This window comes from Pteropus medius, unplaced genomic scaffold (genome assembly GCF_902729225.1).
Source record: "Pteropus medius unplaced genomic scaffold, Ma_sr-lr_union100, whole genome shotgun sequence".
Classification (NCBI taxonomy): Eukaryota; Metazoa; Chordata; class Mammalia; order Chiroptera; family Pteropodidae; genus Pteropus; species Pteropus medius.
The window spans coordinates 3484171-3507683 of NW_024344241.1; the positions used below are offsets into that span (position 1 = coordinate 3484171).

At 37.7% G+C, this 23513-nt stretch overlaps 1 pseudogene; it reads left to right on the plus strand.

Annotated features, from left to right (window-relative positions):
• Positions 1 to 15794: 15794 nt before the first annotated feature.
• On the plus strand, positions 15795 to 15910 carry LOC120607788 (uncharacterized; annotated as a pseudogene).
• The last annotated feature ends 7603 nt before the right edge of the window (positions 15911 to 23513 follow it).

The window sequence follows — 23513 nt, forward strand, 5'->3', positions numbered from 1 at the left end:
AGAAATTGGGCTCTTTGCTTTCCCTTTGAAGCTTAAATATGTCAGCTCCAATTGTAAGGTTTTTGATGAATAAAGCAGGAAAAAACACTTTGTATGTGTCAGACAAACCGTGCTTTCCATGGCTGTTGCCTTTGCTCACCTGAAATTTAATTGCTTTAAAAAGCCATGGTCCCGAGTTTTCACTTCTTGCTCAAAAAGCTGGTCTTTCCTTTGTTCACGCTTTTGAACTACAGTATTGGAGACTGCCCATCAGGGAGTCAAAGTCACTTAAAAATAGTCTGTCCATCACCAAGTGCTTTCCATTTGACCATGAGGATTGCTCGTCCTGTGCATGCCTGGCCATCGCTACCGCCGCTGCCTCAGATGAGGGTTCTCATGGTTTTACAGGATCCACCCTGGCACCCAACCTCAAATTCATTCTCCGGTTGGCACTGAGATATCTGCTGAACTGCAAATCTGTGAAGGGACATCCTGCCAAACCCCTTCAGTGGTGCCCCCTAAACTGTCCACAGGCCTTGCCTGATTTGATCTCTCCCACTTCATCTCCCTGGCCCTCTCAGTTCTTGCAGCACTCTGATCTCTCCTGCCCAGCATCTCCATCACATGCTATTACTTCACCCTGGAATGCTCTCGCCCTCCTCCTTGCCTTAATGCTTTCTCAGAGCTCAGCTCAATGCTTGCTTCCTAGAGAAAGCTGCTCTGCCACGACTGGGCAACTCCCCCTAAAATAAGCTTAGGCAGCTGAGTGGACCTCATCTCTTCACAGCACTGTTCATAGGCCATCATTAAGTTCAGATCAGATTCCTTTATATCAGGAACTCTTCCCTTTTCCTCTCTCCCTCCTTCCCTTCTTTCTGTCCTTCTTTCTTTCTCTTTTTCGCTTTCTTTCCCCTGAGATTGTATACCCAGTGCCTAGTAAATAATAAGTACTCAGTAAAATATTTTAGTCAAAATGGATAAAAAAAAAAAATGGGTACGGCCCAACAAGCTTGTCTTTTTAGCCTAGGCGACTGAACTTCTGGACTTAGTGGGTCATTGCAAGCAAGGCAAAGCAAGGGGCTCTCCCTCACTGGAGAGTCTACGATCCCCAAGTAGTTAAAGTGTGACATCATCTTTTGTCAGGAGTATGTTACAGTTTCCTTTGCTCTCTTTTTGCTTCACATTCTTAAAGTAATATATATTCTAATTGAAGGACTTTGGAGATATACAGGACAATCCTTTTCTATAGGGAGATGGGGCAGGGAAGCTGCAGAAAAAGGAAAAATAATCACCCATAATCTCATTATCCAGAGATAACCACTATTGACATTTTGTGAAATATCCTTTCAGTACACACACACATGCATGCACGATCATACTGTATAAACCGCATATATTATAACATACTGCACTACTTACACGAGTCATTTAGAATCCTTCTATGACATGACTTCTTTTTTTTTTTACTTTTTTAAAACTTTTTTAAATTATTTTTTTTAATTTAGTTTCAAGTATACAGTACATTAGTAGACATCTATGTAGGTCATAAAACGATCCCCCCAATTGCACCCTCCCTCCCCTGACCCTCCACCTAGCCGATGTATTAATGCTAACTGCATTCCCAATGCCATGCTCCCCATCCCCATGATCATCCATCAGCTACCAATTTGTACTTCTTTAACCCTTCACCCCATTCTCCCAGTGCCCCAAATATCCCTTCCTTCTGATCAACACCAAATTGTCCATTATATTCGTGAATCTGTTTTTGATTAGTTTGTTCTTTTTATTCCTTCAATTCCGCATGTAAATGAAATCATAAAGTGTTTATCTTTCTCTGTCTGACTTAAATACCTTCTAGGTCCATCAAAGCAATATCTTTTCCCATCCCCTTCCTTTTTATATGTAGGGGTCTTGTTTTCTTATCCTTTCGGTCACTCTATCGTTTGGTTGGCGCACTTAATTCTCTTCCATTTAAGCTACTTATTGATAGGAATGTAGTTGTTACCATTCTTCATTCCTGTTTTTGACATGTGTCTTTTTTCTTCTTAAAGAAGTCCCTCCAACATTTCCTGTAATACTGGCTTAGTGGTGATAAATTCCTTCAGCTTATTTGTGTCTGGGAAGCTCTTTATCTGTCTTTTGGTTTCAAATGATAGCTTTGCTGGATAAAGTATTCTTGGTTGTAGATCCTGGGTCTTCATTCTGTCAAATATTTTGTGCCAAGCTCTTCTGTCCTGCATAGTTTCTTTTTGAGAAATCAGCTGCCAGTCTTATGGGTGTTTCCTTTTAAGTAACTATCTGTTTTTCTCTTGCTGCTTTTAATATTTTTTCTTTGTATTTAACCTTCGGCATTTTAATTATGATGTGTCTTGGCGAGGCCTCTTTGGATCTCTTGTTTTGGGGATTCTCTGAGCTTCCTGGGGTTTTATGTTTATTTCTTTTACCAGATTAGGGAAGTTTTTCATCATTATTTCTTCAAACAGCTGTTCAACATCTTGTTTTCCTTCGGGCACGCCGATCAGATGGATATTTGGACCCTTAATAGTGTCCCATATGCTCCTTAAATTATTTTTATAGTCTTGGCATCTTTTTTCTTGCTATTCTGATTGAGTGTCCTGATTGGCTTTCCCATACTCTAGATAAGGCATTTGATCCTCTTCTTTATTCACTTTGTTTATTCCATTTAATATACTTCTCATCTCAGATGATGTGTTCTTCATTTTATAATTTCCATTTCCATTTTTATGTTAATTATCTCTTTGTTGAAGTTCTCACTGAATTTATCTACACTTCCCAAAATTTCATTGAGAACCTTTATAACCAGTGTTTTGAACTCTGCATCTGTTAGGTTACTTGATTCCATTATATCTGGTTCTCTGTTCTGTTCTCTCATGTGGTTTCTCCTTCTTTGTCTTTCCATTTTGGCTGCTTTTCCATATCTGTTTCTATGTACTAAGCAAAGCTCCTAAGTCTCTCAGTCTTATTAGAGTGGATTTGTGAAGTAGGTGTCTGTAGGGAGCTAAAGCTCCCAAAATTCAAAGGAGTGCATGGATTATCTCGGGAGGCTTGCTTGCATATAAAAGGGAAAAGGCTGGTTCTGAGGAATTCCAGGAGGGAGATTAAGATTAGAAACAGGAGTTACCAGGGGAGTGTCAAAAGGAGTGTTGAAGGGAGTTTCGATTGTACCTTGATCTTCAAGATGTTACTTTAATTATGTTATCTTGGGATACACAAAGGAACAGATTATGTATAAAAAGGAGCCTAAGAAATAAACTTGGAGAGACAGTTGTGAGATCTGTTCTCCCTCCTACACCCTGTCTATCTTCTCTTTTTTCTCAGTCCCCGCTCCCCCATTCAGGGACCTGGTTTAACTTGGTCGGCTGGTTTCCGACAGGTGTCCAGTGTCACAGTCCTGATAAGGGTTCAGCTTCAGGCCAAATTTAGCTCCAGCCTGTGACTCTCTGGAGCCACTTGTTAAGATTCAGTAAGCAATTCACAGATGCTGTGCTTATAGTTGCCTCAAAAGGCCACACCAGAAACCAAGGCTGCCTCCAGCGTGAGTCTTAGCAAGGAGCACCTGATTCACTGAATATACACCTGAATGCAGCTTGGGCGGGGCCACGAGTTGGGGGAGTGGGGGTTTCAGAGCAACCTCTCTTATCTAGTTTGATGACATCACAGCTATGGTGCGCTGTGTCTGGTGCATTGGTATTGGGGGAGGGCTCAACATGGAAAAATGGATACTGCCAGCACTTCTGTACCCAGCAAGTCTTGCCTCGGCCCTCATTCCGACAATGTCTCCTTTTAAGTCTCTGGTGCCCCCTGTGCACAGCCAAACGGGCACGGTGCTCAGAGCGAGCAGCTCCGTCACCATGAAAATCCGCTCGCAAATGCAGCCTCTTTAAGAGGCTTCTGCCACTGCAGCTGCCTCTGTCTCACTCAGCCACTCAGGACCAGGCAGCCCTGCATCTTCGCCTGTCCTACCTTCTGCCATTGCAAGGTGTATTCTCGGATTTTTCCCTAGTTGTATGGCTTGTTCTTCTAGATCCCAGGTGATTTTTCCTTGCTGCTGCTCCTTGTTTCTGTCACAACTTTGATTTGGTCACCAGAGGGATGAACAGAGCCTCTATCATCTACGCCATTTTTTTTCTCCCCCAGGAACTCTTATCCATGACCTGACTTTTAATGACTGTATAGCATTCTACTGTATGGATTGACCATAATTTATTTAATCAATTAATGCTTTAGATATTTAGATTGTTAATAGCAAAATAATAAGAAGATAATACTATAGCAAATTTCCTTATTGTTAGGATTTTGTGCAAGTATGATTATCTCCTCAAGGTAAATTCCTAAAAGTAAAATGCTTGATAAAAGTTACCAGATTTGTAAGGTTTTTGATACATGCTACCATATTGTTTTCCATATACACTGAACGATTTAACAATCTCATAAGCAGCTAGGCATTGGTATTTAAAAATTGTTTTTGTCGATTTAGTAGATAAACATTAGTTTCTCCTTAGATTTACTTATATTTCATTTAGCACTAATACAGTTTAACATTTTTTATATTATTGTTGTTGGTCATTTATATTTCTCCTTTGTAAACACCTGTGTATGGCTATTGACTTTTTCTATTATGATATCAAACTAAAACAAAAGAAATGGAAAGTAAGAGATTGATGAATTTAGACATTCATGGGAATCCAATTAAACAAATATTTATCTTTAACTACTTTTTGCACAGTGCTCTTTTTCCTTGAATAAACTGTGTTATGAGCTGGTGTGGATAAAGAAAATCCTGCCATGGGATTTGTTTCAGACTTAAGTTTACTTGGAGGATGACACATGCTATTCAGAAAACATACCGTGCTTACAATATAGAAATATTGTAATAAAAAGAAATCTTTAATATAAGATACTGTATTTGCCTGGGCAACTGGAGTATGTGGTCTCCTTGGAGAGCCTTTATATGTTTGGTAAGAGCAACTGAAGATGTGGGAGCAATTCTTTATACTTTAAACCAATACAAAAGAGCAACTGCTTTCTCTTAAGCACACACCAGAAAAGGAAGTTTGTTAGGGAGAAGTTGCATCAAATGGGTGGAGTCATTCTGTGTTCTGGCCCTACCAGTGATCACTGTGTGACCTCGGCAAGTCATAGAGTCTCATCTGTAAAATGCTAAACCCATGTTTCAGGTTTGAAAACAATACTAGACTGAATATGTATAAAAAGTGCTTGTTATATATTTGGTACTAAAAACCTGGTAATCCTCTTAAGGAAATAACCTCATTCTATAAATTAGGGACTGGGTCATATACGTAAATGAATACAACTCTTAGCAAAAGGATACTGGTAGAGAAAAATGTCAATAAAATACTAGTTCCTACCAATGTTGAGTAAGATTCACATGATCTGAGTTCCTTTTTGAACAAGTAGAAACTTCATTTTAAATTTCAATGAGCATCATTTATTCCCATTCACTGGTAGAATAAAGCCTACTAATTTTTGGAAAGAATGACTGGATCAGAACTATATTCACGATCCTTATGGGCTCCTTGGTTACTGTATTCTGCCAAGAATAAAAGATCATACATCGTAATGTGAATACTGACATAGCAACATTTATAATTTTACTCTAGGGCTACTCTCTACTTTCTTACTTCAGTCTCATAATAGCCATTTCAGTTGGCAGCCAGATATTATGTATCTGACTTATCTTTTGAAGAAAAGGACTCTGCTATTCACCCTTGAATGATGTCTAACTCATAGTTCATGGTCCTTAGAGTTAGTTGAGTGGATAATAATAGTAATAATAAACAACAAATATCTTTAAAGGCTTCCAAGATGACAGGCACTGTGTTTTACATGGAGTTAAGGTAGGTGTTATGTAATACCTATTATACAGATTAAGAAACTTAAGTTTTGAACAATTTAGTAATTTGTCCAAGGTTGAATCATAGCAGAGCCAAGACTCACATCTGGGCTAATATCCTAATTCATTTTAACTATAATGCTCTATTGATAATAAATGAATAAATGAAAGATGAGAAAGATTCGATCTCTTGTCTAAGTTCACAAAGTTTATTAATGGTGGATTTGTGACTAAAACTCTTTGCATTATTCAAGCCTTCTTGCTGTCCTTTCCTGTGTCCTATTCCAGTTGAAGGTGATGAAAGATTAATCTGCCATATCTAGATATGTTGACTTTTTTTTCTTTCTTGCATTCTTTGGGATTCATACAGTATTTCTTTAGTATTCCATTTCATATCTTCTCTTGGCTTTTTAGCTCTCCTTCCTTGTTTTACATTGTTAGTGGTTGCTCTAGAGCTGTGCTGTCCAATAAGCCAGCCATTTGCTATATTAACACTTGAATTGAAAGCAAGGACTCAAACAGATGCATGTACATCAATGTTCATAGCAGCATTATGCACGATAGCTAAAAAGTAGAAACAATCCAATGTCCATTAACAAATGAATGGCTAGTCAACCTGGTACATGCAAAGAATATTATTCATCCTTAAAAAGGAATACAATTTTGATTCATGCTACAACACGATGAATCTTGAAAACATTCTAAATGAAATTAGTCACATGCAAAAGAACAAATGTATGATTTAACTTATTTGAGCCTTCTAGAATAGACAAATTTATAGAGACAGGAAGCAAAATAGAGGTTACTAGGGGTTGGGGGAGAGGGAGAAATGTTTAATAATTATAGAATATCTGTTTGGGGTGATGAAAAATTTGAAAATGTTCATGATGGTTGCACAACATTGAGAATGTAATTAATACCACTTAATTGTACAGATGTTTAAAATAGTTAAAAATGAGCTGAACTAGTATCACTTTTTATTTTGCAATAAATGACATAAGAAAAATTCTAAATTAACATCTACTATTGCTACAATTATTTTTAAAGAAAAGACAGTTTACAACCAAAAAATGAGGAAGAACGACACATTCTCATATTGAAACGGAATTCTTTACAATCAAGACAGTTGGCAATCTCACACTGAGATTTATACTATTCTTATTTTTTTTATTTTGCTTGGGCCTGGTAAAAATATTTCATATACTTCCTCATGTCTGTGGGCAGGCATTTCAGAACCACTGCTCATCACCTTCCAAAGGTGTTTTGAGCTGATCCTATACAGCAGAATTTAACTTCTTTACATCATCCTAGGAATAGTATTATAAATGTTATGCCGAACAGTTTATATGTCCACAACAGTCTAATAATCTGAGAGGGGCAGTAAAGGAATGAATTATATTTTTATGATATTTGTATCATTTACAATGACCACATAGCATTTTGCAACTTAAAAAGAAATATTAAAGATAGCGTTTAACTAGTTGGTGCAAGTAAAGACAGTTACTTTCATTTTAAATATCATTCCCTCAAACTTTAAAGAATGCCTACGGGGTCTTTAAAATCATCTTCTTGTTGTAGTAGCATCATTTTTGTGTTTCTTTAATGTTCACTCTTACTATAGCAAGAGGAAGTTTAAAAGTGATCAGCTATTTTGATTTTTGTAAGTGGGAGATGTTTTGCAGCTGTAGCGAGTTGCCTTTGGTAGATTAATATAAGATGTTAAAACTGACTTGTCAGGAAATATTTAAATAAATCAACATGTCTTTGCTAAAATGTTAATTGTGGAAATACATAAATATTTCCTTCTTTATTGAACAGAAGTATATCTCTCCTGAGCATACTCCAGTGATTGAATTTCGTCCAAACACAGAGCTTCAGACAGTTGGAGGAAATGGAGAACACATACCGGGGAGCGGTATTATTATCACATTTTATTAGCTTAACCTCAAGTGTGACCATAGCCTAGCCCTTGGGGGAGACAGGCAGAGGAACCCCTCTCCTGGAGGTAGATATGTGGCGTGGAACTTTGGATGGCCCTGTATCTTATCTGCTAGATTTTCCCTCACTGGAGACAGGGAGGCCTGTTTGTACTGAGATTTTTATTAAGAAGGTCAGTTGCAACATGGAGGAAAAGCTGAAATGAACTGCTTTCTACAAACTTTTTTTTTTTTTTGCAATAGCTTTCATATCCAAGAATGAAGATTCAACTTAATCCAAATCGGGAACAGATTTTAAAATGTCAGGGACAGCTGCAGAATGATTCTTTCCGTCCCAGGACTCAAAATACTTGTCAGGCTGGGAGAACAAAGAAAAAGAAGCTGTCCTCCAGCTGTTCAACTAAAAATCTTTTCCTCCAAAATATTCCCGTTAAAGCTGGCCATTCCTCACCTTTCCCCACACCAGTTCTTAGGCTGGCCTCTCTGTTTCCATTCACCCTTGGTTTCCACGCTGCACACCGAGAAGCCGTTCCCTACTGCAACTGTGCCCACCCCGCCACCTCGCTGCCAGGTGCATTGAAAAAGCATGAAAAAATGTATTCACGGGAACCAGCCTGAATTCCTCGTGCTTGGAGGTGAGTGTCTTCACTTCACTGAGCCCCACTTTTCTTACGTATGTTATGAGGACGATGGCCTCCATTCTTGCAGATTAGTTTGGAAATTAAATGAAGTAGTCCATGAAAAAGCATCTGCTGTATAGTAGGCATTCAATAAATGTTAAAACAAAACCAACCTCTAAGCCCCTCTCTTGCATTGTGTCTCAGTGCCAGTCCTCCTTTGTTTTTCCACTTCCTCAGCCCTGACCTGTATTCTCTCTCCTGAGCTGGTGGAGTAACCTCTGTTCTGATATCCCAGCCCGGAGTCCCTCTTTCCAACCTTCCTCAGTGACACAGGACAAGGTGTTCTGCACCCCACTGGACACTCGCCTCCCATGCACAGAACCCTTTTGCATGTTCTTTTCTACCCTGAGATTCTGCCAAGCTCCTTGGTCTGGTATTCTTGGCCTTCAGAGTTGATTTTCTCAAAGTAGCTTCAAGCTTTCCCTTCAGGACTCTGTTTGACCTCCCTATTCACTCCAAGTGGTTTGTTTTCTGTCCCCTTTCAAGCAGGTTGCATGGGTTCCCACCTCCACCCCTTGCCTGTCCCACTCTTGCCAGACTTCTCCTTTCTTCTCCTTCATAACAACTTTTCCATGAACTTGTCCCAACTCCATTGGCCTGGGTGGTCTCTCTCCTCTGGTGTCCACCATGCCCCCTCACCACGCCAGTGGCACTATTTTACATGGGTCCTGTCCTCTCATCTGGACTTAGAGTTCCTTGAGGGGTTGTCATATACACCTTTAGAACTTCAGAATCTACCAGAGTGTTCATCACAGGACCAATAAATCTGTGTTACTGAAGAATGAAATGGGATGTGTAAAAAGAGGGTTCCCCTTGATCTGTGCCCTAGCCCCCCTTCCCATGCATGTAGCTCTGTCTCAAATAATTGCTGGCCATTATCTGTATATAGGCTTTACTCTTCATTTTCTCTTTAACAAGTTTTCATTAAGCAATTACTATGTGCTAGGCACTGTGGTGCCCTAGTGAAGAAAGCATTTTCTAAGTCTATTTGCTTATAGAAGCATTATTTCAATTCACTTCATAAAGACTTAGAGAAGGGCAGGGATAAATTCAGTTTTTGTGGAGCCTGAGACTTTCACAATTTATGAGCTCTCTTGAAAAAAATTAAAAATTGCAAAAACTAATGAATATCCAAAATGATCAGAGAAATAATACGTCATTAAATTTAAAATCATTAAATTTAAAATGCTGGCACCATAAACATCACAAAACCATAAAAATAACATTTTAGTTCATTAACTACCTGATTTCCTCTATAAGTACTTGTTTCTCCTACGTTTTTTGTTTGTTTGTTTTTAACTTCTCTCTCTTCAGATGGCAATTTTGTAATATTTTCCTATAAAGAGGCCAGAAAGATAATTCAGTCTTTCCTCTAACACTGTTGATTGAAGTGTTTTATTGAATTATTGCTAGTTTACCAAAAATGATTATTTTGTTTCCTAATTTATTTTTGGTAAATTTTTTAGGGTTATTGTCAAATTTGGGAAAATACCTATTGAGTTTTTTTCCTTACAATAACTATAAAATTTAAAGACTTTTCAGCTTTTTTGGTATACTGATTAATTTCTTAAAAATTTTTGAGTTGGCAGCACTCATAAACCATTTTGTCACCAAGGCCCTCATTTCGTGGCTTCTTATGAGTTTTAGATTATTGTTGTTGTTATCCATGGTTTGTGCCAAATCAATAAGAGTTTAATATTTTTCCATTTTGCTATGGAACTTATTCTTCTTCATTAATTGGACTATCAAACAACCCAAATATCCTATTCTTTACTTCCACTCTCTTAATGAATTACTACTTTTGGTTTAATATAAAGAAAAAATCTTTGCTGAAACTTACTCCTTCATATCAGAATAATTTTTACTGATTACATTGCTCATCTTTATGACTTTTGTCTTATATTCCATTTATTTTTAGCTGGATTTTCTCATAGCTTTTTAATAAATTTAATGATGACCAAAATAAAAACCACTTTTCTATATCCAAATAGGGACTTTGTAATACATTTTTCCACTTATTTTATTTATACAGTTCAAAATCTCTTGCCAAATTGCAAGTAAAACAGTGTCTTCAAGCTTTATCCAGACACCTTTGCCTTTTCAATAAGAAATAATAGGATGGTTTGTTTATAATTGTATTAGCTGAATCATCAAGTATATTTCTACAGGAGAAAGCTTCCATTTGACTAGGTACCTGTACAAACTGAATCCTCCATTTAAAATTCTAAATATCTTATGATTGAAAACATCCCATGTTTTCGTTTCAGATGTTGTTTCTCCCCCATGACCCACATACTTCTGTTTGGTGCTGTGGAGAGTCTATAAAACAACAACATCCAGGCCTGAAGCTTCTAGTTAGTTCCAACAGGTCAGCAGAGTGGGTGGTGGGAGCATTCTTGATGTGGTTCTTATACTAAAACCAGCTTCAGTAACTCTGGAAACCATGAAAATATATTCTACTTACCCAATTAAGTGGAAGCCAGTCAACCTCCTTTAAGCATCATCCTCAAAATGCTATCAGCCTCTCTACATCACCCAACAGGAGAGGATATGTGACAGAGATTTTGTCACAGTTGAAGACGATGGTCTTAACCAATTTTGGGTTTTACAAATTTTACAAATTATGAGCTGTGTGAATATATGGCTGAAGACACACCTTAGTCTCTGAAGGGGCCATGGAAGTGGGGGCCCTGGAGCCAATTTTATTTACTTCATAGTAAGTCTATCTGGAAAAGGTCAGATGTTAGCCCTAGGGTGACTTCCAAGGACTTAGGTTTTTTACAACAGTGCTCCTCAGAGTGAGATTCATGGATCAGCAACACCAGAGTCATCTGAATTTATAAAGATGCGAATTCTTAGGCCTCACTCCAGATCTACTGAATCAGAATAGAGAAGGTCTTTAGGTGGTTCTCATGCAGACTAAAGCTTTGAGAGCCATTGTTTTAGAAGTATACTATCCAGTATGGTAGCCATTAGCTGCATGTGGGTATTTAAATTAATTAAAATGAAATAAAATAAAAAATTTCTAGTACTTAATAGCCACATGCAGCTGGTGGCTATCATATTGGACAGTACAAAAATCAAACATTTCTATCATCACAGAAACTTCTATTGGACAGTGCTGCTTTAAAATATATGTTATCTAGGTTTTCCACCATCCCCAACTCTTTCTCACTTAGGGCCCAGTTATGTATCTCAACTGTATAGTAGTTGCATATCTCAACACACTGTATCAACATAATTTATTTATGTGTGTCCTTCTTCATCTACAAAGTGTGTGAGTTCCAAGCCTCTGTGTTATTCGTCTTTATATCCACAGAGCCTGGCCTAGAGTCTAGTGTATAATGATAGTTTAACAAATGTTTGTTTAACAAACAAGTGAAATATACCAAGAAAAACTGTTCTTATCAAAGAATCAAACATTTTCCATGTTTCTTCTGTAATTATAATTTGTGTATGTATCTTGTCTTATGTAAGAATGCTCTAAATTTATTGTAAATGAGGAGAAGACCAAATCTACTTTTCATTTGAGGAAGGCCACTGGCCTCAAGTTTACACTTTTACTCCAGAGGGTAAATGGGAGCACCCTCTGCAAACATAATCTTTAGTGAAATAGTTTGTTTATTCGTTTGTTTGTTTTCAGCAATCCCAGGTTGTTTTTGAAATAAATAACACAAGAGGGGAAAAACATTGGTGATAATGCCATTCAGTAACACTGAGATAGCTACATTATCCCACCTACTTAAATCATTCTTATCTAGTTCACGAAAGAAAGATAATTTAATTTCAGGAGATTGGAAGCATTGATTGAGTTGTGACTCCTTAAGGCATTTATTAGACAAATGAGACCAATGAAACAGAAATGTGTTTTTCATTTTTAGTTTCTGTAAGATATTTATAGCCAAACTTGGAAGAGTAGATTTTTAAAACATAACATTTCCCCAAAAGTTGACATACACAAGACATTGTAGATAAAGATATAACAGAGGAGCTGACAAAAGATGACCCTTAGGTTTTATGCTGTATCCTCACCTCTTGAACCCGCAGTCTTTCTTCTGAAGCCAAAGGCTGCAAAACCTAGGAACCGCCAGAGCTCCTGTCTATTGCATTTTGAATTGCACAGACCTTCAACAGATTAATTATAGCTGTTATTACAGGGTGCACCAGCTATACACAATATTTTCCCTCTAGGACGAACAATACTTAAAAAAAATTTTTATATTCATTTCTCAAATGTCTAGATTTGGGTTTAGTGGAGATGAAGATAGAGGAGAGTTTGTCTCATTGCATCTCAGCCTTTTTCAGTGTTTAACTAAGAAGATTAAAACAAATGATCTTTCTTATAGGATCAGGCTTCTCCTTCCTCCCTACCAGGCTGTATTTACATCAGTCTAGCCATATATCTCTTCATGGCAGCATCACCCCCTAGAGCTTTCTTCCAATTCCAACCACATTTATTTACCTGTATTTGTTTGCACCAAAGATGAATAATCCTCATTAAGGGTGGGGAAGACTGGCAGTGGGGCTGTGAGGAGAATCCCATACTTTGCCCAGATTGGGTGCAGTATGTGCCTCTAAAGAAATGAGGCTAACCAGAATTGGCTAGGGGTCCCCCAATGGGACCCCTAGCCAATTCTGGTTAGATAAGTGGCCTCCTCTCTGCTCTTTTAAAGAAAGTTCAGGTTTTTCTCAGGCTTGGAGACTTTAGTTAACCCCTTCCCAGGTTTTAGTCAAGATGCTTCATTGCTGTTAAGTCTCAGCAAGGGAGAGAATACTGAAAGTGAGAAGCAAGGCCAATTTAACTCTATTTTTAGGATGTGTGTCCTCCTTACCTCAAAGACAGAGATCTGGACCTATTAGTAGGAAGCAGGAGATGCAGTGGAAGAGGTGTGCATTCTAGGGACAGGAAGACCTGGCTTTAAAGCCCAGCTCTGCCTTTTAGAGGCTGTTAATGGACCTCCCTGTGCCTCAGTTTCCCTACTTTTAAATGATGAAATAGTATAATAACAATTATTGATGTTCGTAACTCTATAAATTTGATGTCCCTCCTCTCCCATTCAATGAAGTTTTCTCCACTGTTCTCTTGATCCACAAATCTATCCCACTAGCCTATACATCACACTATGCTATTTGGCCATTGAGTCACTTCTAATTCCTTTCTCTACCCAATGAAATTTCTTCCAAGTGTGGGCACAGCCTCCTACTTGAGCAGTTATAGTGACTCTTTTGACCCACAGACCCTTAATCTGGTCTCTGGGCATCCCTGCTTAGCCCTTTGTAGGCTTCCAAGGTGAGGGGTGTGGTGCCAAGGAGTCCAATTCCCTTTTCTCTGTGATCTACCTCTGAAGCACAACTATAAGCTCTGGAAATAGTACATGAAACAAGCAAAGGAAAATTCTGAAAGAAAGAAGAAGACAAAATTTTTAGGAATCCTGGACTGGTGGAACAACATACAAGCAGAGTATCTTACAGCTCCCAACAACAGAAGAAGGCCAACCAGACCTGGCATTTTACACCCCCTCCCAGCCTAATAATGGGAGGCAGATCAGGGAGGTCGATTCCACCTCTACATCAAAGAGGAGTCCCTCTGAGTATTACTATTCGGTGAGCCCAATACCACTGGACATTGGAAATCTCACCAACAATGAGCAGCCAGGAGAAGCACTCTTCTCTGAGAGAGGATAGAATCAATGAACTTGAGGCCAGAACAATAGAATTCATCTGACATAAACAACACAGAAAAATAGACTGCAAATAAATGAACAGAGCCTCAAGGACTGTGGGACAATAAAAAGATTCAATATTTGTATCATCAAAGTCTGAGAAGAGAAAGAGTGGACTGAAAGAGAATATGAAAAAATAATGGCTGAAAACTCCCCAAATTTGGCAAAGAACACAAAATATCAGACCCATGAAGATGAGAAAGCCCCAAACAAGATAAGCCAAATGAAATCTATGTCAAGACATGCCATTAAACCTTTGAAATCTAAAAATCATGGAAGCCAACAGAGATAAACAACACATTACTGGTGGGGGAACATCAGTTCAAATGAGAGTGGATTTTTCTTCGGTAACCTTGGTGGCCAAAAGGAAGTGGCACAAGATTTTTCCAGTGCTGAATGAAAAGAACTATCAACCACAAATTCTTTATCTGGTGAAACTATCCTTCAGAAATGAATAGGAAATAAAAAAATTCTGAGACAAAAGAAAACTAAAGGAATGTGTTGCTGTTGGACTCACCCTTAAAGTTGGCTAAAAGAAGTCTTCAAGCATAAATAATAATAATAAAAAAATCATGGATAATCAGGAAGAAAGAGAGAACAATGGAAAGAGCAGAATATGGGTACATAAAATAGACTGCCTGTTCTTCATGAGTTTCGAGAATTGTGTAGTAAGGAATTAATCTTATCTAAAGAGTGGTCTGGCTTTCTTTGCATTTGGCTCCTGGGAGGTAATCTCTAACCCCTTGGAATATCTAATAAGAGTTTCTTTGTTTCCCTGGGAAACTTGGATCACATCAGACAGTCAGCTTTTGGTGGGGGCTTTAGGCTACTTGATATCAGCTCAATTTCTGCAGGGGCTATGGACTAAGGTCAGTCATCCAGCCTTTATAACCACATCCCAATAAAAACTGTGGATACTGAAACTCAGGGGAGCCTTCCTGGTTGGCAATACTCTGTGACTATTTACACATGTCATTGCCAGGAGAAGTCAACACTGTCCACGACTCCACTGTGAGAGGGCAACCGGACTCCACATATGAAACTGTCTTAGACTCCACCCCGTGCACCCTTTCCTTTGGTTGATTTTAATCTGCATACTTTTCCTTCCATAAACCATAACAGTGAGTATAATAGCTTTCAGCGAGTTCTATGAGTCACAGAATTCCCCAAACTTGCAGTTCATATAATAAGTAAGTGTGGTTTCAGGAACTCTCAAAGTTCAGAAATTGGGACTCCCAAACTTTGCATAAATTATATTAGAGGATTAAAACAAAAATTATAATATCCATCTTATACTCAAGAAAATGTACTTAAAAATGAAGAAGGCAAAGAGGCCTAAACAGTGGTGAGGTTTCTACATCTCATTCTAAGTGTTTATGCTGATAGTAGTAGATTGTTAAAAGCCACATATGAACAATACTCAGAGCAACCACTATGAAAACTAGACAAAGAGATACACTAAAAAATACCAGAAATAAATAAAAATAGAATCATAAAAAGTGTCTATGGGTAAGACGTGGCTCCATTGTGTAGCGGTTAGCAAATCTGCTTTACATGCAGAAGGTCCTGGGTTCGTGCCCCAGTGGATCCATGGTCCATGGTCTACAGCCGTGCCACTCTGAACAAGCCTGATGTCTGATCTCAGAAGCTAAGCATGGTTGGGCCTGGTTAGTACTTGGATGGGAGACCACCTCGGAAGACCAGGTGTTGTAGGCATAATAATAAAAAGTGTCTGTGGGTAGATAAGAAAAGAGAATCAGGAGACAAAGAAAATGAACAGAAAATAAATATTTAAATGGCAACATAAACATTAACATATCAGTATATACCTTAAACATAAATGGTCTGAATACATCAATCAAAAGAAAGAGGTTGGCAGAGTAGATAAAAAAATATGATCAATTCCAAAATACTAACTTCGAATTCACTAACATAAGTTGAAAGTAAAAACAAAGTAAAAGGATAAAACAAAGATAATGACAAAGATAAAGAAATTAGGAGTGGCTATATTATTATCTGATAAAGTCAACTTCAGAGCAAAGAAAGTTACTAGAGAAAAAGAGATACATTACATAATGATAAAATGATAGGTCTACAAGGAAGACATAATAATCCTAAATACGTATGCACCGAAAACAGAGCCTCAAAATGTATAATTCAAAACTGATAAAGCTGAAAGGAGAAATAGAAAAATCCACAATTGTACTTGGAGACTTCCACATCACCTTCTCAGCAACTGATAAAACTACTAGACAGAAAAACATCAGGGTTATAGAACATCTGGACAACACTATCCAACTGACAGAATCAGTTACATGTATAGAACAACCCACCAACAAGTGCGGAATACACGTTTTTAAACTCCCATAGAACATTCATCAAGATATATCATATCCTGGGCCATAAAACAAAATTCAACAAATTTAAAAGAAATTATACAGAGTGTGTTTTCTGATTGTAATGGAATCAAAGTAGAAATCAATAATAGAATGACAACAGGAAAACCTCTAAACACATGGAAATTAACAATGCAATTTGAAATAATCCATAGATCAAAGAGGATTCTCAAAGGAACTTTTTAAAAACTCAGAACTGAATGAATGTGATAACACAATATACCAACAAAATGCAAGATGCCGCTAAAGCAGTGCTGAGAGAGAAATTATAGCATTAAATGTTTACATTAGACATGAGAGAAGCTCTCAAATCAATAATCTACTTTCCTACTATAAGAAACTAGAAAAAAAATAGCAAGATATAACCCAAAGCAAACATAACAAAGGAAATACTAAGGAACAGGAATTAATGACATACAAAATAGGAAAATAATAGAGAAAATCTCTGAAACAAAAAGCTAGTTCTCTGAAAAAAAAAAAATCAATGAAATTAAAAAACCTTTAGCAAAATTGATAAAAACGAAAAGAGTGAAGACATCAATTACCAAGATCAGGAATGAAATAGACAGTAACACTATAGATCCTGTAGCCATTGAAAAGATAAGAGAATGCTTTGAAAACTTTATGCTCATAAATTTGAAAACTTGGCAGAAATGATTCATTTCCTTGAAAATAAACTACTCAAACTTAACTAAAATTAAATAAATAATCTGAATATACCATAACCATTATGGAAATTGAATTAGCAATTAAAATCATCATGAAAAAGAAATCCTTAGGTTCAGATGGTTTCACAGCATGTGTTGGGAGTCCTCAAGGCTACCCCCAGGTTCTGTGGTTCACTAACAGGACTCATAAGACTCTTGCTCATGGGTTATATTTCTTATAAGAAAGAAATACAGAGTAAAATCAACAAGGGACAGGAACATGGGGCAAAGTCTTGAGGAAACCAGGTGCAAGCTTCCGAGAGTCATTTCCCAGTGGAGTCAAACAGCTCTTAATTTCTCTAGCAAAGAGTTATGACAACACATGTGATGTGTTGTCTACAAGGGAAGCTCGCCTGAGCCTAGGAGTCCAGGGTTCTTATCAGGATTTCTCAAGTAGGCGCCTAGTACCTTTGTGACTAACCACAGTCACTGAAATTCCAGATGCCCAGAAAAAAAGCAGTGGTTTAAGATAAACCACACCACACTCACATATTATGTACAGTGAGCCACTCTTAGAATTTAGAGAAAGTGGTATATTATTTTAGAGAACTATTTGTTTCCTAAGTTTCCAGACACTAACCAAAGACTAATCTTGCAAGCAAGTCTTTGTAAGAAACACAGTTTCAGGTCTGTGGTGTTAACTCTTTAATGAGCACTGGAGAATCCTACAAAATAACAAAAGAAGAATTAAAACCAACTCTACATAATCTCTTCTAGAACACATATGAGAAAGGAACACTTCCAAACTCATTTTTTGAGGCCAGTATTATCCTGATACCAAAACCAGAGAGATAGTACAAAAGAATGAAAACTACAGACCAGTATCTATCATGAACTTGGATGCAAAAATCCTAAACAAAATATTAGCAAACTGAATCTAAAAAAATATAAAAGGAATTATATGCTATGACAAACTGGTATATAATTATATATCATGAACCAAGTCTCGTTCGATATTTGAAAATTAATCAATGTAATTCATCATATCATAATTAAAAACCAACTGATATAGAAAAAACGTTTGACATTATCCACCCAGCCTTTTTTGATTAAAAGCTCTTAGCAAGTTAGGAGTGAAGGTGAATTATTGTAACTGGATAAAGAATATTTACCAAAAAAAAAAAACATTGTTCACATCATAAGCATAAACACTGATGCCTTCTCTTTAAGATTAGAAATATGGCAAAGATGTCTGTTCCCACTACTCTTATGCATAGTACTGGGAGTTCCAGCTACTGGAATAAGGCAAGAAAAAGAAGCGAAAGGAATAAAGAATGAATAGAAGAAACTATTTATAGACAGTGTAATTGTTTATGTAAAAAATCCCAGAGAATCTACAAAAAACAAACTCCTAGAACAAATAAATAAGTTCACCATGGTCACTAGACACAAGGTCAACACACAAAAATCAATAACATTTCTATACGCTAGCTATGAACATGTGTAAACTGAACTGAAAAGAACAATATCATTTATACTCATACTGAAGAAAATGAAATGCTGAGAGATCAGTGTAACAAAAAATGTGTAGGATCTGTAGGATGAAAATCAGAAAATGCTCATGAAAGAAAGTAAAAAAGTTCATGGATTAGAAGACTAAACATAGTAAAGTGCTAACTCTACCCAAATTGATCTGTAGTTTTAAGGTAATCCTTATCAAAATCAGCAAGGTAATTTTTTTTTTATAGAAATAAACAAGCTTATTTTAAATTTATATGGAAAAATACAGGCCCTGGAAAACTAGGTAAAAAATATCTTGACAAAAAAGAATGAAGATGGGAGAATTAGCCTTTCTGATATTAAGTTTTACTTTATAGCTATGATGGTCAAGACTGTATGATACAGGTGGAGAGAAAGACATATAGATTAGTGGAACAGAATAAAGAACCTGCAAGTAGAGCCACACACATATAAGCCCAAGTGGTTTTTGGAAAAGGTACAAAAGTAGTTCAATGAAGGAAAAACAGCTTTTCAACAGTGATGGTGCTGGAACAACTGGACATCAAGAGGCAGAGAAACAAAAAAAAGAGAGATCAATCTAAACCTCATATCATAAAAACTAACCAAAAAACCAAAATGGATTATGGATGTAAAGATACATATAAAACTATAAAACCTTTAGAAAACACTGGATAAAATTTTCAGAATCTAGGACTTGGCAAAAATTTTTAGGCTTGCTACAAAAGCACAATTCATAAAAGAAAAAATTAATAAATTGGCCTCAAAATTAAAATCTTTTGCTACGTGAAAGTCCATATAAAGAGGATGAAAAGACAAGCCATATTTAACAGATATCTGATAAATGATTACATAAAGATCTCTTAAAACCCATCAGTCAAAAAATGAACAATCCAATTAGAAAATGGGCATAAGACATGAAGAGATATTTCACCAGATAGGTATACAATTGGAAAGTAAGCACATGAAGACGTTCAACATCATTGGCCAGCAGTGTTGAAAACACTATACAAATGTTCATAGCGGTTTTATTCAATAGCCAAATCTTGAGCCAGCTGGGATGTCCTTGGAGAGGTGAAAGGTTAAGCACCTTATAATGCACACAAACTGTGACTTGGATGAGCCTTCAGGGAATTATTTACACTGAGTGGAAAAAAAATCCAGTCCTGAAAAGTTACATATTGGATGATTCCATTCACATAATATTTTTGAAATGACAAAGTCTTAGAGGTGGAGGACAGATTAGTGGCTGCCAGGGGCTTGGGAGAGAGGGGTGTGTGGTTATAAAAGGACAACTTGAGGGATCCTTGTGGTGGTGGAAATGTTGAGTGTCTTGACTGTGGTGGTGGATGTATGAATTTACAGGTGATAAAACTGCATAGAACTAAACACGCACACGCACACAGGAGTACAAGTCAAATTGGGGAAAACTAAAGATCAGTGGGTTGTATCAATGTCAGTATCATGGTTGTTATATTATACTATAGTTTTGAAAAATGTTAGTATTAGGGGAAACTGAGCAAAGCATATATGAGATCTCCCAGAATTATTTCTCACAACTGCATGATAGTCTATAATTATCTCAATAAAACTTTCAATAATAATAACAAAAAAAGACATTTGTTCCTTCCCTACTGAAATACTGTTTGGGTAGCTCTAAAAAGATTCCTGCTCCTTCAAGGACAGAGAATGCTCTGTGCCCTACATTTCTGAAATTAGAGAACCATTCTGGTGGCTTTCTTGAGAAAGATTGCAACTGGCGGCGGTGGGGGGCGGGGGAGGGGACGTCACGTGGCTTGGATTGTTGTGGCAATCCATTCAGACTTGGAGAAGAACATCTGAGAAGACAAACTGAAGTTCTTGAGCAAGACATTTATTGGACATATGGCAGAGTTTACTGTTATTGGAAGAAAATGCATGAGAAAGGACCTGGTTGGGTCAGATGGGGGAGGAGTGGGGAACCTTTAGTACACATGGTCAAACAAAGGATTTTGGTTCAGAAAAGAACTTGTTAGTTTCTGTTCCAAAAAAATCATCTGAGTGCTTCTGAAGGGGCTTTACTAGTTGGTCTATTCATTCTGGCATGTTCTAGGACAGTTATCTCAGGATGCTATTTTGGCCATAGGAAGCCAGACGGACCTGGCACAAGATGGAGAGGTAGAAGTGTTAGAACGGAGCTGATGAATCACTCAGCGTTTCCTCAGGAATAGTTAAGAGTGCTCAAATATAGGAACCCCGGAGCTGGCGTTTTCTAACAGCTTCGAGACTGGCTGTGTCTGGTGCTATGTGTGTGGGCCAGAGTCTGGTATTATCATGCTGAATAAATCATAATTAGTATACTATCAATTTGATATTGAGACCAAATAGTCCATGAACTTAAATGCAAAAGTCCTCTAGGAAAAAAAAAAAATAAATATATATATATATACCTATATATATATATATTCACCATGCTGTACATTACATTCCCATGATTAATTTATTTTATAATTGGAAATTTATAGTTTTTGACTCCTTTACCATCTCACCCACACCCCTGGAATTACATTTTTAAAAGATTTTAAACATGCTTTGCACTCCTGCCCTCACCACTTAAACAAGGATAAAATTGCATTTTTAACCCAGCGTCCTATAAAGAAAGCACTCAGCAGGAACCAGATTCCACTATGGAAAGATTCTGTTGAAGTTAGAAAAAGAAATCCCCCAAAAATGTTAATGGATTAAGCGTGGTCTCTGACATCAGAATGTTAAAATGTAGTTGAGAAGATGCATCATGTGACAAAGAAAAGTTAACTAGAAATATGGGGAAGTGGAAATGCTACTTATGTGACAGAAGCCCAGCAGGTGGCTTAACTCAATTGGAGTATTACTTTTTTTTCATAACCTGACGTCTCAAGGTGGGAAACCCAGGGTTGGTAGAGCAGCTCTTCAAAGCCATTAGGGAAGCCATAACTTCCTTCTATCTTTCTGGGCACATGGCTTTAGTCTTCACAAGTTTTTGCCCTGTATTCACAAGATGGTGGCCACTCCACCTTAGGGGCCTACATTCTGTGCAAGAATGGGAAAGACAAAGGGCAAAGGTGCATACCAGTGGTGTCTGTCCCCTTTTAGAAACCACCCAAAGCAGCATCATCTAGAGATTTCTGCATTCTCTCGGAAATGTGTCACATGGTATTCCTCACAGGCGAGAAGCACTAGCTGTGTACATTACCACCCTGAACAAAATGGAGGCTCTAGTGGGAAACTGGATGAGTGGTAGGCACAGGTAGGAAAGTGCAAGGCATGATGGGAGGCTAAACTTTGAAAGGAGTAGAAGTCTGTAAAATAGTTTCTGTGTGGTGCAATTAATCATTTTCTAATTCCTTGCACATTTCTTTTTACAATGGCAAGAAATTGGTGCACAACAAGTGGGGCATATCTTATTGATCAGAAGCTTTGGATGCCTATTGACACATCCTTTCCCTTTTCCCAAGTCATCAGTGGCCTCTCTTATCTGGAATGCACCTTCAAATGTTTGCGATGTACACAAGCTTTTGTGCTTCCTTTCACAGTCTCATGAACTTTGGACAAAGGCTTTGATTATTTTTTGAGTCTAGTGTGGCCTCAGTTTACTGATACTTGGACCTCAGCTGCCTCTAGTATTTCCTACCTCTTCAATATTTCTGGGGGATGGTGGAAAAATTTTCAAATGAGCATGTGAATAAATACACTCATGGTCTCTACTCTGTTGTGACAGGGCTGCAACATCCATACTGCTCTTCCAAGTGGCCAGCATGTTGCCACCTACATTTGCTCTTCTGGGTATTGTAGCTTCTCATGCTTTCGTAATGGCCAACCCAGGACTCAACACACTAAAATTTCATGGTGTTGTGGCCTGCACTTATGCTGCATTGTGGTAGCAGGGAAGCATCCCTGCTACCTTATGGCCCCGTACCCAGGACTCAGACATGTGCAGGAGACAGTTTAACCATTAATCCTGAATCACAGCTTCCTCTGATACCTAAGGTGATATTATGAGTTCAGTCTTTGTAAACGTGGCTCCTTCCCTACTTAGAGTTAGTTTCTTATGAGAAATTCTTTGGTGATTTCTGAATATAGACATCAATGCCAGCAGTGTGTAGTGGGAGGTTACAGATCGTGCTGACATTTCTGGTCTACGGGAAAGTTAAATCAGTTTGAATCAACCTACTTTCTCCCTCAATAATTATTCTTTGGTTGGTTCCAGGTGCTAGTCCTTCTATTAGACACAAGAGGATACTAAGATAATTTATGTGATCATTAGTCTCAAAAAGCTAACAGATTAAGGTCATTATCCTCCCTTCCTGCTCTTCTCTATCTCTTCCCTCAGTCTAATATTTTCTCCTGCCCTAGGATAATAAGAAAATGTTAATGTCGGACTGGGAAGCTCCTCATTTACCCCAAGCAGGCACCCTTCCATTTCCCGAGGTTGAAAACTTGGTATCAGTTATACTGCCTCTCTTTTCTTTAACCTTCACATTTTATCCACCTCAAATCCTTCTGAATCTTTCTTTTGGATTTCTCCCTTTTTTGCCAAACCCCAAATCACCATCTCAATTCATAATTTCGTAGTTGAATCACTGCACTGTGTCCTAGTTGGTCTTTCCCCCTCACCTCTATAATGTCTCTCTTTGCCAGATAGTTTTATATAGAACTCTCCAGGTGATTCTCCTTAAATGGTTTACATCGCTGGACTTCAAGGTCCCTCATGAATGTCTCCCTACCCCAATATCATCTTTT